The sequence below is a fragment of the Sorex fumeus genome, unplaced genomic scaffold, assembly GCF_029834395.1.
Source record: "Sorex fumeus unplaced genomic scaffold, SorFum_2.1 ptg000063l, whole genome shotgun sequence".
NCBI lineage: Eukaryota > Metazoa > Chordata > Mammalia > Eulipotyphla > Soricidae > Sorex > Sorex fumeus.
The window spans coordinates 36,284,894-36,298,844 of NW_026606120.1; the positions used below are offsets into that span (position 1 = coordinate 36,284,894).

General features: G+C 44.5%; 1 pseudogene; it reads right to left on the bottom strand.

Moving 5' to 3' along the window:
• LOC130034994 (carboxypeptidase B2-like) overlaps positions 1-12,725 on the bottom strand; it is a 61,055-nt pseudogene extending 48,330 nt beyond the window's left edge.
• Between the last annotated feature and the right edge of the window lie 1,226 nt (positions 12,726-13,951).

Below are 13,951 nucleotides of genomic sequence, written 5' to 3' on the forward strand. Positions count from 1 at the left end.
TTGCCTCTCTGGGATATATTCCCAGGAGTGCTATAGCTGGGTCAAATGGGAGATCAAATTCTAATTTTTTGAGAATCGTCCATACTGTTTTCCAAAAGGGTTGGACCAGCCTGCATTCCCACCAGCAGTGAAGGAGGGTCCCTTTCTCGCCACATCCGCGCCAGCACCTGTTGCTTTTGTTCTTGTGGATGTGGGCCAGTCTCTGTGGTGTGAAATGATATCTCATTGTTGTTTTGATCTGCATCTCTCTGATGATTAGTGATGTTCAGGCTGACATCTTAATCCATTATTAATTTTTTGCTCATCAGCTCCAGGAATTTAAATTACTAAAAATCTCAGAGATCAAATAAAAAAACTGAAAAGGTAAAAATTTTGTGACCAATCTTATAACTCTAAATACTCACATTTTAAGATAAATCATTACTCTTGAACCTGTTTTCATGTACCATAATAATTATTTTTTGGGGGGCGACTGGAGTGATAGCACAGAGGGTAGGGCGTTTGCCTTGCATGGGTCCGACCTGGGTTCGATTCCCAGCATCCCATATGGTGCCCTGAGCACCGCCATGGGTGATTCCTGAGTGCACAAGCCAGGAGTAACCCATGTGCATTCCCGGATGTGACCCAAAAAGCAAAATAATAATAATAATTATTAGTTTTTTTTACTCACAAATTTTTCTAGATCAAATATTCTAATAATTCAATGGGGGGGGGGGAAACAAATGTGTACATTTGACACACCAGTATAAGAGGACCTTTAAGCCATCAATTTTTCATGAAACATGAGAAAAACTTCTTTGGCTTAATTTCAATAGTTCTTACACCTTAGCTATTTCAAATCATAAGCTTTCTATACCAAATACTTTACAATTTCACAATGCAAACATGCTTTCAGTCATAGAAAAAGGCCATTGATTCTCACTAAACCGTTAAGTAGCAGGATAAGAAAACATTTGAACTGTCAATGTTTATGAAAACATGAGAAAACTCTGTTTTGGTGGCTTCTGTACCTCTGTTATTAAACTAAAAAGTCTATTTTTTGCAATGTTTCACAAAGCTCTTGTTTCCCTTATGCTTTGGCTCTAACATTCAAGTGTTCCACACAGACAGACAGGCAGAGAAAAACTGACTACACACTTCATATAGATGTGCACATATATACTGTTGCAAGAGAGAAAACTGATTGAGAAAGGAAGGGGAGGTCCCCAGGGAAAATTAATCCTGTTGGCTGATTGGGATCCTTGTCTCCCTGTTTCACATTCTGATCAGCCTGTTTCAGAGAGACAGAAAAAGGAGACCCTTAGCCCTGCCCCACAGTCACCACCAATTCCCTGGGGCTGGGAACGTCTTTCGTGATCTCTGGTTGACGGCCCTCCTGCACGTCTGCATAGGCCTTCTGTCAACCACCCAGATAACCAGAAGCACTTTAGGCCTTTCCAGAAAAAGAAATTGGTGCACCTCAGAATAAAACCCTTGTGCCCCGTGTTTGGATCATTCCTTCAGAATGAGAGATCCTGGACGAGCCTCCAAAATATTAAACCAGGCTGAGATCTGCCCAGAGGAATCACACAAAGACAAGTTGCAATGCAATAAGCAAAGGGTCTTTATTGACAAGCTCGAGCTATGTCCTTCTTCGGCTCACTGACACAGTGGCAGCCTTCTCGGAACAAGTGGTCCCAACTCTCAAAAGTGAGGGGCTTTTATACCACATTATTGCACTGTAGTACTGTCCTCCCATTGTTCATTGATTTGCTCGAGTGGGAATCAGTAACATCTCCATTGTGAGACTTGTTGTAACTGTTTTTGGCATATCTAATATGCCACGGGGAGCTTGCTGGCTCTGCCATGTGGGCAAGATACTCTCAGTAGCTTGCCAGGCTCTCTGAGAGGGACATAGGAATCGAACCCAGGTCTGCCAAGTGCAAGGCAAACGCCCTACCTGCTGTGCTATTGCTCCAGCTGAGAGTACACCATGTAAACTTGCCTTGCATGTCATTCCCCGACGTCCCATGTGCCAGGAAAAATAACTGAGCACAGAATCAGGTATAAGCCCTGAGTATCACCGAGTGTGGCACTAAAACCAATAGAAAAGTTTTTTAAAATGGCGGGGGAGGGGAGCAAGGAAGAGGAAGAGGAGAAAAAAGAGAGGAAGAGGAAGATGATGACAATGCATGCAGAAGAAATCACATGGTTATTTTATATACTGTATGAAAGTGACAATGTCTGGGAGGAAGCATATAAATTGCCATTAATTTTTCCTTACTTGGGATCAATAGACAGTTTGATGTGCGTGATCAGCTTAGTATATGCTGCCACACTAGCATTTAAACTTGGGGTCTCCTTTCCAGAAAAATGCTTTAAGTTACTGGGCAATTTACCGGACTCTTGAAATTTGTTTAAAATATATGAATAGCAATTTCTATGGTTGTCATCTAATTCAACCAAGTTTTACAAAATACAGAGTATCACCAGGAGAGGTCCAGGTTCCTGGTTTCCCACCAAAGTACTGATCAATACAGTTTATTATGTTATTTATCCAAGATAATGTAACTGAACAGACATTAAAATATTAGCAAGAAGCAATGTATGAACCTTCCTATAGACATTAGTTCTGATCTAAAAATTTGTAACCTACCAGACACTCCCAATATTCAACAAATAAATTTATGTTTTCTAATTACAATCTATATAATATTTCACAGTACCTGATTCCCACATGCATTTGGTAAATACTTTTTCACCATCTGCTATATCATCTACTCTGCTAACTGCTATTTGGTATACCTGAAGATCTCAATTTCTGTCTAGTTCCACCTGTCCTCTCCCCCGTTCACCCCAATCTTCTCCTTGATTCACCTCACACCTTCTAAGTAATATTCAGGGTTGGGGGCAATGATCCCATACCTGGTGGTGGCAAGTTCAGACTGAGGGCGAAGGTATTGGCCTCTGCACAGCTCTTATAAAGAAAGTAAGACCTATGAGCATGACATTAGTGCTGTGAAAAAATATGATAAAAATAATTTAGCAATGTTAGGGTAGAGACAGAAATTCATAAAAATGTCCAAGAGAACGTTAGGTGCTTTATCCAGTATTCTTTTGGGGGGAGGTTGGAAATACTCAGTAAGCCATGTGGGATAAATGCTTTAGTGCTTGGATCTGGTGATGCAGTGCTGCGTAGGCCTAGGGATGATGAAGACTGTCAGGGTTATCTGGCAGAGCTTAGGGGCACCTGTACTACATCCAGTGCTGTCTGAGAGCTACCAAGAGGTACAACCAGAGTTCAATATTTATTTTTGCCCAGTTGACTGGGCAATTTAAAGTATTAGATTAATTTCCATTTCGCTTTTTATCTTCAGCTATCAGTTATCCCCAGGGATATGTGCTCATTTGTATAAATAAAAATTTCCAGAGACTTTTAAAAATTTTCCTAAATTGACAAGAATGGATAATTAAACTTAATATGGCTGGAGCAATAGCACAGTGGGTAGGGCATTTGCCTTGCGTGCAGCCGACATGGCCGACCCAAGTTCGATTCCTCCACCCCTCTCGAAGAGCCTGGAAAACTACCAAGAGTATCTTGCCTGCACGGCAAAGCCTGGCAAGCTCCCGGTGATGTATTTGATATGCCAAACACAGTAACAAGGCTCACAATGTTACTGGGCCCGCTTGAGCAAATCAATGAACAATGGAAGGACAGTGACAGTGATTAATATAAACTTAACTATTAATTTAAGAATTGCATATTTGAACTGAAAAGGGGCATGATAATATTATACCTGGTTTTGAAAGCATCGACCCATACTATTATGTAACAGGACCACCCTATTGGCCACAGTCTGAAGGGATTTTCACTACTTGTACAGTAACAACAGTCTCCAATGGAGACGTTACTGGGCCCGCTTGAGCAAATCGAGTACTTAGCTTATTGGTTATAAGTTGGAGTTACATAAGGGTTGCATAAGAGTTACACAAGGGTTATATAGGGGGGCTTTCCTACCTGCATCTGATTGGTAACCCTCAATTGACCTCACCATGGCCATCTCACTTCAGGGAAATCAGGACTCAATTCCAGGTATCTGTGCTCAACTTCAGAAATTCTGGAACGGAAACTTAAGCCTAGGTTCTTCTGTCTTCTTTATGAGTCTGTCATGGCTCTGAATTTGCTTCTTTACCTCTCAACTAGGGGTTATAGGAGTCTTCCCAGAGGAGTCTTGCTGATCCAAGAAATGGACGTTTCCTTGGGTCAGCAAACTGCATGGCTAATCAAATCCTATTTAGTCACCTGTCATCCAGGATTCCCATCATTGGAAGTTACACACGCCCATCCATAACATAAGTACTCCTTTCTTCCCCCACAACTCTGACTCCCCCGTTCATGTCCAGGGCATGCATAGAACCCAAAGGACTTCACCCCCTGCTAAATCCAGTTTTCAAGCTCACTCTCCATCCACAGTTTGTACAGATTCCAATATAAGTCTGGCCACCATGTGCCCACTAGATGTATACCACTGGTTGAGCTTGGCATTGGTCTTTCCATTAAGTAGTATCCAGGTAATCTGATAAGGCTGATGAGGATTCAGGTCAGTTTATGCATTGATGGTCATTCCCATTTGGCTCCAGATGACAAGAAACAAATACTTTCAGAATGGAGCTGAGTCAGGCTTGGTGATGAGTCAGTTTCCGTTTTAGGGGTTGGTCCGATTAGCGGTAGCTTTCCAGTTGTTCCGTGCCTCTTCCCTTCTCTCACGATCAGGCTCTGCAGATGTGAGGGTGGTGAATCCACGACCTGATACTATCCAACTTCCCTGGTCTCATGACCTGGCAGGCCTGGCATCTGTTTACTGCATCCCGTGCAAGCTGGTGCTGGTGGTGGAACAGCAACTTTGCAGTTTCCAAGACTGAGCATTTTCCTTTTTCTTAGATGGGTGGAGCAATGTAGATGCATATTGATATGTCTGCTCAAGTCCTTGGGTAGTATGAGCTGCTGTTCTGGGTCCTGGTTCCACCTGTCCTCTCCCCCGTTCACCCCAATCTTCTCCTTGATTCACCTCACACCTTCTAAGGAATATTCAGGGGTTGGGGGCAATGATCCCATAGCTGGTGGTCGCAAGTTCAGACTGAAGGAGAAGGTATCTGCCACTGCACAGCTCTTATAAGGGGTCACAGTCTTTACGGCTTCGTCAGTAACTCGATTTCCTCTTCCCTCCGGACTGGATCCCTTTTGATGTTCCAGGGTGTGGACCATGGCAACTGCCTTGAGTTTCTGAAGGGCCACCAGTAAACTCAAAATTTCTGGCTTGTTCCTTATTTCCTTGCTTTCTGCCATCAAGAAGCCTCGTTCTCAATAGGGGCCCAAAGGCATAATAGCTATCTGTGTACACAGTCAGTTTCTTGCCCTCTGCCATCTCAAGGGTTTTGGTTAAGGCCATGAGCTCAGCTTTCTGGGCCAAAGTGCCTCTTGGAAGGCTTTCTGACCATATGACCATCCCTTTCCTGTCCACCACAGCTGCCCCTACATGTCTCTGTCCTTCCTTTACAAAACTGCGTACATCTGTGAACCACGCTAGATCACTGTGAGTCAGTGGCTGGTCTTTCAAGTCCTTTCTGATGGAACTTAATTCAGATAAAATTTCACAGCACATGTGTAGTGGGATTTCCAGGTCAGGTGGCAGGATTAAGGGAGGTAGGCCCATGAAACTGGATGCAGGGAGTGTCCAACAAAAGCCTTGGTAATAGGTCAAGCGGGCATTGGATATCTGTTGTGTGAATATCTTTCTGTCAGGGGTGCAGAGATAGAGTCGCGAGAAGAATTTTTAATTGGCCTGGAGGGCTGCTAGCTCGCTCTGGTGGAGCAGCATAGAGAAGCGTCCCCTCAGCTTCTTTTATTTACCGTCCCACGTACACACATCTAATGCACTCAGTAAAGATAAGTCATTAATGGGGAAAAGGGGTTTACAGGAGGGACAATAAAACATCAAGGAATATTTTGTACTGTTGAATATGTAATTCAAATGATCAACAAACTCAGGAGGGGAATGCAAATCCAAAGGCCTCTGGCACCATGGGTTACAACCCCGGGTCAACCATGGGTTACTGGGGGTGATAAAGGGATGTGAGAGAATGTCTACATTCCAAAGCTGAGGTAGGTTAGGGATGTGTAAGAAAGGGAAGATTGCTCTATGTAATACTAAGAGCTAGAAGGCAACCAAAGGAAGATATGTTAACCCTTCACAAACCAGTTTAGACACATGAGTCATGGCTTGCCCATTTTGATGGGATCTGTGTTCCTGCCCGCATGTGGGTCAGTCTCCACAGACTCATCCTAACAGATCTGGTTGGGCACCAAGAGATATCCATTTACCCAGAGGCTATTTTAGTACCACCTCAGTGGAGTGGGGGGTGGTGACAATCAACTGTTGGCCAAATGTAAGTTTGTCAGCACCTCAAACCAAGAGGGCTGTGGCAGCAATGATTCTGAGGCAGGGCAGCCACCTGGCCACTATGGGGTCCAGTGTTTTGGAAAGAGTCAACATTCCTTTGGCCACCCGTTTCTTTTCATCTATGAACAGCAGGAAAGGCTTAGTGGGGTCAGGCAGGGCCAGTTCTGGCACCTCCAGTAGTTCTTGGCGTAATATATAAAATGCCTCCTCCATCTGGCGGGGGGTCCACACTCAATTCTTTCCTTCTCTGTTTCTCTTATATTAGGGTTTTACGATCTCATCAAACCCTGGTATCCACAGACTTCAGTATCCTACAGACCCCAACAATCCTCTAATTTCCTGTGGGCTGGATGGTACAGAGAGTTGTAAGACAGTCTCTTTCATTGCTTCTGTAAACCACCGACAGCATCCTTTCAGCTTATACCCCAGATAAGTCACTTCCTCCTTGTAAATCTGAGCCTTTTTAGCAATAGCTATGTACCCCAGCTTTCTCAGAGTTTGCAAATGTTCCTTGGAGCCTTTCCTGCAGGCTTCCTTAGTGGATGCTGCCAGCAATAGGTCATCTACAATTGGAGTATGGTCAAATCAGGATGTGAGGTTGGTGCTCACTTAGGTCTTCAACAAGGGCTTCGTTGAAGAGGGTGAGAGAGTTCTTAAAGCCTTGTGGCAGCCTCCTCATCCACATCAATTGTCCCAAGATTCTTGTGTCCTCATTGTGCCCCTTAAATGCAAACATTTCCTGGCTTTGGGCAGGTAGGGACAGGTTGAAGAAAGCATCTTTCAAGTCTAGAGTAGTATACCATACCTGTTCTGGAGGCAGATTGCTCATCAAGGTGTAGGGGTTTGGAAGAGTTGAATGAATGTCCTCAACCCACTGGCTGACTTTTCTCAGGTCCTGTACTGGTCGATAGTCTTGACTCCCTTCGCAGCTTCTTTACTGGAAGTAGAGGGGTGTTCCAAGGGAACCGACACTGTAGCAGGATACCAACATTTAGAAGCCTGTGGATGTGGGGTGTTATTCCCCACCTAGCCTCGGTGGTCATAGGATATTGGTGGACTTGGACTGGCTCTGCCCTTGGTTTCAGTTCAACCAGGATCAGAGTCCTGTGGGTTGCCAACACCACATCAGCTATCTCTTCCAAAGCCTTTGGAAACTCCTGCACCCAGGCTTGCAGAGGAGGTGGGATCTCCTGAGGAGATGAGCCCTGATATAGTCTGTATTCATCAATCAGCATCATGGTCAGTACCTGAATAGGGTGTCCTTCCCCATCAGTCACTTTCACTCATTGGTCTTCAAAACAAATTCGGGGGGGGGGTTGCAAAATTTGGTCAGAAGGTTTCGCCCTAAGATAGGGGCCAGGCATTCAGGAATAACCAGGAATGATAGGGATACTTGCTTGGTGCCTAGGTCTACTTTCTAATGCGTGGTCCAATGGTAGGGCTTAGTGTCTGTTGCTCCTTGTACCTAACTAGTTCTAGATGATATTTTTCCCATCATTCTTATTAATAAGAGAGAACTGGGCCCCAGTGTCCACCATAAATCCAACCGGTTTCCCCTTCACTTCAAGGATGACCCAAGACTTGGGGAGGGGATCCGAGTCCCATCACCCCCAATCACTGTCTTCTCCTACCACCAGAACTCAAACTTAGCCCCGGGACTGGCTCCTGCTTTGTTGGCATTTTTCATTTTTCTTTTCCTGAGGACAGTCCTTTCTCCAGTGCTCTTTCTCTTTGCATTAGGCACACTGGTCTTTCTTGAGTCGGCTGAGACAGGGCATTTTGCCTTCCTGCCAAGGCTTCCATACTCTTTCCGTGGCCCCTTCTTCCCTCTTCGCACGTGCAATGAAAATCTTAGTTAACTCCTTCCAATTCTTCCTGTTTTCCTCAACCTGGAAAACTCTATCCTCCTGCCTCAATCTTTCTTCCCTTTCTTCTGGAGTTTCCCTTGTATTATAAACCTTCTCTGCCACCTTGAGTAAATTTTGAATAGTCTGATCCCCTAACCTTTCTATCTTTTGTAACTTTCTTCTTATATCTGGAGCAGCCTGATTTACAAAAGCCAAAATTATGGTTGCTCAGGTCCCCTAAGCCTGAGGATCCATGGGGGTGTACTACCTAAATGCATCTTAAATCATCTCTAGAAAGGCTGCGGGGCTTTCATTAGGTTCCTGTCTTATTGAATTTACCTAGCCAGATTAGTTGGCTTTTGAGTTGTTGCGCGGAGACCAGCCATCAGACTCTGGCGGTACACTCGGATATGCTCCCTACCTTCTGCCACATCAAAATACCAATTGGGGTGGATCAGAGGAAATCCGTCGTTTATGAAGTCCTGCTGAGTAGTCGGGTGGCCATCTATTCCAGAGACGTGGTTCTGAGACTCCACCAAGATCTTCTCCTTCTCTTCCGAGGTGAAGAGGATCTTAAGGAGCTGCTGACAGACATCCCAAGTGGGTGTGAGTAAACAAAATAGATTCTAGCAAGTCAATAAGATCCATGGATTGTTCAGAAAACAGAGCATTTTGAGTTTTCCAATTGTATAAATCACGAGAAGGGCCAGTACTGGTAAGTGTGGCCCCTATCCCCTGCCATGGGACCAATCGCTCTCAGTGGCAGGGTCTGCATGGTGGAGGTAAGTGCCTCCATCTCCATCAGTCATTATGAGCAGGTCCCCAAAGCAGGCCCTTAGCCTAAGACTCTGGGAGCTGAGGGTTCCCCAGCATAAATGATGGGCTCCTGTGGGGGTCTGACCTGAGGAACCTGGGCAGGAACATCATCACAAATCAATCACAAATCATCCTGTTAATCGTCGATTGCCTCCAGCAGGCCCCAGTAACGTCTCCTTCATCCTAGCCCTGAGATTATATTCAAGGCTCTTTAGGAGAATGAGACCCATCATTGTTACTGGTATTTGGGATATTGGGTACGCCACGGGGAGTTTGCCAGACTCTGCTGTGTGAGCAGGAACATAAGGGGAGGTATATCTTCTAAATCAAGGTCAGTGAAATTCTGAAAGGGCCTTGAATCTTGAAGGATTGAGACCGGGCTTTTATGGCCCTTTTCTGGAGCTAGTCGTCCAATTTCTCCAGACTGTGCCCGCTGAGGGGGCAGGCTAGTGACACTTTGGACTTAGAGGGGGTTGGCAGGAAATGCCTCAGTCAGAGTGCCAGGTTTTCTGTCAGGTCCTGCCAGACCAAAATATGCGGGAATTGATCAGGATGCCCAGGTGCTCCAGGGACTAAGACAAGTTCCCACACCCAGGCAATCGTTTTGGGGGAAAGTGTTCTCTCGGGGGTCCAGTCTATGTTGAAGGTCGGCCATTCTGCAGAACAAAAAGTTATCAGTTCACCTATCTTTACCTCTACCGAGAGGTTGCTGCCTCTGGACCTGAAATCATGGAAATGATCAATCACAAGAGAAAGTGGAGTTGACTGATTCTGACTTATAACTAGATGGTAAGTTAAAGGCCCAGAGACAAAAGGACTAACTAGAAACAGAACAAATGACAAAACTAGAAAATGACACTCTTCAACAGACACACAACAGGCATAAAAGATGTTCCAAAAGATGCGCCCCTAGATTGTCAGATTCTGACACCCGAAAGTTTCCTTACCTAATGAAGAAAGATCTGGCTCAGTCCGGTTTTCCAAAACCAGAAAAACTTGAATAAAGTCCCTATAACGTATGTGGAGAAGTTTCAACCTCTAGGGGATTCCTGGTCAATGCACCAGATGTTGGGCCTGAGTTTCAGATTTCCAGTTGCAGAGAGATCAGGTCCACACACAAAAAGGTAAAATCAAAGGAACTTTATTTCTAGCTCAACCTTTGGTCCAAGTGTCATCCAAATCACTGGAGTCTTGACAAGGACCCTGACTCCAAAACACAAGCAGTTTTTATAGGGTTCAGAGTTAAGAGGGGTTTACATATTGGGTTATCTTTAGCATTGGCCTTATTAGTTCAGTGGTCAGCAATTAGACAGAAGGTACCAGTGAGAAATAGAGAAGCAAAGGCAGTGCCATGACAGGCTCATTAAAAAGCCAGAAGAAGCTAGGCCTAGGTTTCAGTTTTAGAGTTTCTGGAATGGAGCAGATTCCTGGAACTGAGCACATAAAATTGAGTCCTGACTTCCCTGAAGTGAGATAATCATGGTGAGGTCATCTAAGGGTTACCAATCAGCTTCAGGTAAAGAAGTCCCCCACCATGACAGCCACATGTAAGTCTTATGCAAGCCTTATGTAACTCCAACCTACAATCAATTACCTAAGTACAAGTAATGAAAAGTCCCTCATACTACGGCCAAAAGGGTGGTCCGTGGAAAGTCCCTGTTACATAATTTTATGCTTTAAAGTGTCCCTCACTTTTGAGACTCATGGCCATTCGCTCCAAAAAGGCTACTGCTCTGTCAGTCCGCTGGACGAGGGCCCTAGCTCAAGCTAGCCAATAAAGACCTTTTGCTCATTGCATCACAATCTGCCTTCATGCGACTCCTTTGGTGGGACCTCAGCCCAGTTTAACACCAGTAACAGTTTGGGGTTCTTTTCCAAGAAGGGTGAGGCTACCCATCATGACTTCCCAGTTTCTTATCTAGGTGAATTACTCAATTGGGTGTTTTCCGATAACTGCATATCCTGCCTTGGAGAAATAGAAACTGAGGTGTAGTTGAGACTTAATGTTAGCCACAGCTTGTAATGGCATCAGTTTCACCCTCACACCTTCCCATTGTCCCTCTCTTCAAGGAGGTTGAGGAAGTAGGAGAGAAGTTAAATTACTTCATGGGGAAAAACTATCCATAGAATTATTAGGCATAAAGTCAATTGGACTTAAGTCCATACAATCTCACGATAAGAAATATCTGTGTAGAGATGATTATATTCTAGGGAGGTGAGTAAATGAGCAGTCATGGAGTGTGATGAGCTAAACTTGTCAAGTCAATTTCACCATATTTAAATACCCAGTGTTCTGGAACACATTCTCAGTAACAAAAAGTCCATGTGTGGGCATTGATCCTCCCTCTCAGCAAGGGCCTCACTTCTCTGTGACAAGGAATGTTTGCAAGAGAAAAGCTCAATCATAGTGCTGCCTCCCAGCAGTTCCTCATTATTTGGGGATCAGGGAATATAGGTCAGTGGTAAAGTACCTGTCTTCAAGTGTTAGGCCCTGGGTTGATCCCTGGGGGGAAAAAACAAAAAACCCAATCACCTAACCCATTGATTTGTCTGTTTCCATCTAGGGCTTATCTTGAGAAAGACACAGCTTTCAAGAACTAGATTAGTGATCACACAGCTGTTTTACTCCCACAACCCTAAATAAATAAGCATTTTTCTTCATTCCCGGTACTAGTCTTGACCTGGTGTGATGCAGTGGCACCTTAACACACTTAATCCTATTGTCACAGTCATGGTCACTGTCCTCCCGTTGTTCATCGATTTGCTCAAGCAGGCCCAGTAACGTCTCCATCGTGAGACTTGCTGTTACTGTGTTTGGCATATTACATCACGGGTAGCTTGCTAGGCTTTGCCGTGCGGGCGAGATACTCTTGGTAGCTTGCCAGGCTCCGAGAGAGGTGGAGGAATCGAACCCGGCTTTGCCTGGCTGGCTGCGTGCAAGGCAAACACCCTACTGCTGTGCTATCGCTCCAGCCCAATCCTATTGTAGAAAGTCTAAGGTTTCAGTATTTTAGGGGCAAGAGTGATGCAGCTTGCATGTTTGATCTTCAGCACCCCATATGGTCCCTCAGTTCACCAGGACTGACCCCTCAGCACAGAGCCAGGATTAATCCCTGAGCGCTACCAGATATGACCCTAAACCCAAAATAAAGTCTTAGTACTTTAAAATATACAGAATAGTGTGACAAACACATTTTACACATAATTTACCCTTTATTTGGAGAAGTCCTAGTTATATCTTTGTCACTAAAAGATTATATCTTTTATTTGGTGAGGGGATCACACCCAGAAATACTCAGAAATTACTCCTGGTGGTGATCTAGGGACCATTTGGCGTGCCGGGAATGAACCCAGGTGGACCCTTGCAAGACAAGTTGTCTATACACTGCATTATCTCTTTGGCTCCAGAGCATTTTTATCCACCATCTTCACCAGAATGGAATATTATCAATGAAAAGTTTTTTAATAATATAAAATACTGTTTCATTTATTTTATTTATTAATTATAACTGTCATGTCCTTTCCTCTCTGCCTTCCCTTCCTCTGTTGATGCAGTTGTTGGGATGACAGGAGTCCACACACCTTTGGTTGTGGTGGTCACTGGGGCCGTCAAGTAGGTCATGGTGCTTGAATCTTGGCCAGGGTACTTGACAGGGGCCACACTCATTACTTGTGGTTCTTGAGCATACTCTAGCTATGGTGGTCACAGATGTGCTGGTCAGGGGTGATCACACAGGTCACACAGGTGCTGGTCCCAAACTCGTGACCTTGGTGCTCAGACTTTATTTATTTATTTATTTATTTATTTTTGCATTGTAGTGCTCTCTGTGGGCAGTGCTCTACAGCTGTGGTGCTAACAGAAACCAGGTTACGGTTTGCCAGAATTCACATGCAATACCACAATCACTAACAGCAGAACCAGCTGTGTTTCCCATCATCAGAAGTGCCTCTATATGATTTTGCTCTACTTTACCCACAGGACTCGTTGCTAGATCCATGATAAAGAGCTCCAGTACAGCTGCTGATGTGAAGTCTCTGATGAACAGTCTTTTTCTGTAGGCATTGACTCAGCAGCAAAAGTCTGCTGAGATGTGTAGAGCCTGGTCATTGAGGAGGTAATGATTCTAACCTAATCATGTTTGTGGGACCTTGAAAGATGACCATAAGGCAAACTGTATGAAGAAATAAGACTCTGGTAAATTTTGGGACACTGGAGGGTGATTTTCCAAGGATCATGTCTGTAGTGAGTCCTGTAAATAAAAGAAGTTCCACAAAAACAATGACACAGATAAAGTGATGAATATAAGGGGGAAGGAAACACAGCCCAGAATAACTTATATGCAAATGTATTGAGTTCCAAAAAATTGTGTTTTCAATATAAGTTAAAACTCTGGCTATTATCTTCAAGGTGGTGTTGGTTTTAGTTTTCAGACTGTGGTGAAGAACAAGGTGATAAATCTGATTCTGGGTAAGATTCCTAGACTGAGAGGCAATAGATGATCACAGGAACTGGGGGTAGAGGTGACAGGGGGAAGTGGTCAGGGAACAACAAGGAAGATGGAGTTAAAGGATGAACTTCGAGTAATTCCCTTTTCAGTATTCCTTGGCCTTATCACCCACATGCCTTCTGGAAAGGTCTCATGTGTAATACCCTGGGTTTGATCACGGGATCTGGAGGGGCAGGGGATGGGGATGGGGGTAAAAGTGAGAGTCTCAGAACGGGACGTTGACATTCCATAGTAACACAAGACAGGCAACAACATATGGGCAAAGTGGTCAGCACCCTTCAGGGCCGTTTGGAATTTCAGATAGAAGCCTAGTCATTGGGGGTAAGGGGAGCGTGCCTCA